Source organism: Penaeus japonicus, unplaced genomic scaffold, assembly GCF_977035675.1.
Source record: "Penaeus japonicus unplaced genomic scaffold, GWHDUDI00000001_assembly GWHDUDI00000037, whole genome shotgun sequence".
Lineage (NCBI taxonomy): Eukaryota > Metazoa > Arthropoda > Malacostraca > Decapoda > Penaeidae > Penaeus > Penaeus japonicus.
In genome coordinates this window covers 21,725,312-21,727,811 of record NW_028234439.1, presented here as the reverse complement: position 1 = coordinate 21,727,811, position 2,500 = coordinate 21,725,312, and positions in this window count along the sequence as shown.

The following is a 2,500-nucleotide window of genomic DNA, read 5'->3' as shown; positions in this document are numbered from 1 at the left end:
GAAAAAAAAACCCTCGAGTTACCCATTCTTGGCCAATTTCGTCACGCGATCCCCCCGGGTTTCGCTCCTGGGAATTTATTCTCGGTGCTTTCTTTAGTTTTATCGTGTTTTTTTTTTTTTTTTTTTTTTTTTCCTCTCTTCCTTCTTTGAATTGTTCGTCGTCGTACTATTAGCATTGATATTATTATTATTCCTTTCGTTTTTTTCCTGATTATCCTGTTTCGTCTTCGTCTTCTCCTACTCCTCCTCCTCCTCCTCCTCCTTCTTGGTCTTCTCCTCCTTCTCACCCTTCTTCTTCTCCTTCTCCTTCTCCTTCTCCTTCTCCTTCCTTTTTGCGTATGTCTTTGTGTTGTTCTCGCACAACTCGAACGGTGGGCTTTGACGCGGCGGTGCGAATCCTTGTCGAGTGTGTGTTAATTCGGTCGTCTTGGAGAGAGATTCAGGGGAGAGGGGGGTGGGGGTGGAATAGGGAGAGAGAGAGGGAGAGAGAGAGAGAGGGAGAGGGAGAGATGGAGGAATGGGAGGAGTAGGGGAGGATAGGTGGAATGGTGAGAGAGATGGGTGGTAGGAGGGATGGGGAGAATAAAGGAATATGGGAGGAAATGGAGGAATGGGAAGAAATGTGGAGGAAAATTAGGGATAGGAAAAGAGATGGAGGGAAGATTGGAATGGGAAGAGGATGAAGGAAAAACATGAAGTAATGGAGAGGTGGGGAAGGCAGACATAACAAAAAGAAAATTTAAGAAAATAGATACATAAAAGCAGAGACAAATATAAAATTAATAACAAAATTCCGAAGAACATGCGAAGAAACATAAATAAGAAAGAGAGAAAAAAGTTGCAATTTTACTCACGTTGCAACGTTGAGAATGAGAGGTGTTGAAGGTTGCAAGCGTGTCGGCGTAACATGTGCACAAAACCGCTAGTGTGCTTCTGTGTGAGTACAGGAAAGGGGTGTTTACAAGGGGCCGTGTTATAAGTGCTCAGGTGTGCAGGTTGCTTATCTCTCTCTTTCTCTTTCTTTCTGTCTTTCTTTTTTTTCCTTTCTCTCGCTTTCTTTTCTCCCCTCCCCTCCTTTCTCATCCCCCCTCTCTCTCCCTCTCCTCCCTCCTTCCTTCCCCCTCTCCTTCATTCTTCCTTCCCCCTCTCCTCCCTCCTTCCCTCCCCCTCTCCTCCTTCCTTCCCTCCCCCTCTCCACCCTCCTTCCCTCCCCCTCTCCACCCTCCTTCCCTCCCCCTCTTCTCCTCCTGATTTCCCTCCCCTTTTCCTCTTCCACCTTCTCTCCCTCTATCTTCTCCCACCTTACCTCCCCCTCTCCTCTTCCTCCTTCTCCCCTCCCCTCCCTGCTTCCCCCTCCCCGCTTCCCTCCCCTCCCCTCCCCTCCCCTCCCCGCTTCCCTCCCCTCCCCTCCCCTCCCTTCTTCCCTCCCTCACCTACTTCCCTCCTCTCCCCTTCCCTCCCCGTTAAAATTCCTTGTCCGTATACGCACACATGCAGCAGGTGAATTCCCAAATCCGAATGGTGTGTTGGTACCTGTTTGGTCAAGTGCACAAAAGGGCATAAATAATTGATAAACCGGGGTTAGGGGGGGATGGGAATAGGGAAAGTGAGGAGGAGGGGGGGGGGCGGTGCGCTGGATGGATTTTGTCCTCCCTCCCCCCTCCCCTCCCCCCGTCACCTGCCCTGCTAAAGATCACAGCGGGGGCGGCTATGGATGAGGAGCAAATTATTTATGATCCTTGGCTACCTCCTGTTCTCCCCCTCCCCCCCCTTCCCCCTTCCTCTTCCCCCTCCCCTTCCTCCCACCTCCCTTCTCCTCCTCCCTCCCATTCTGTCAACTCTCCCTTCTTTTCCTCCTCTCCCTTCTTCTTCTTCTTCTCCTTCTTGTTCTTCTTCCCCCTCTTCCTCCTGTCCCCCCTCTCCTCCCTCCTTCCTCCTCCTTATCCACCCTCCTTCCTCCTCACCCCCCCTTCCTCCTCCTCCTCCTCCTCATTTCTCCTTTCTCCCTTCCTCCCCTCCCCCCCTTCCCCCTCTCCAATGGCGATACAGTCGTTTCCCTGAGGCAAACATCCCAGCCATTAACACCACTGTTTGTCAAAATGCCGCTTTGCCACCACCTCTCCCCCCCCCCTCCCACCCTCCCATATCGCTACCTCACCCCCCTCATTCTTTTTATTTCCTTCTTTTTCCTTGAATTTTGGTTTTCGTTGGATATCGCTATCCCTCGTTTTGCTCTTGCTTTCATGTCGTTATCTCTCTCTCTCTCTCTTTCTCTCTTGCACTCTATCATTTTTCTTCGAAAGATTTATTTCTCTCTCATTCTCTCTATCTATATCTACTTACCTATTTATCTATCTCTATCTCTCTCCATCTCTGTATGTTTGCGTTTATGTATGCTTGTATATATGTATGTATGTATGTATGTATGTATGTATGTATGTATGTATGTGTTTATATATGTATGTATGTATGTTTGTATGAAGCAAGGATAGGAAGAGCT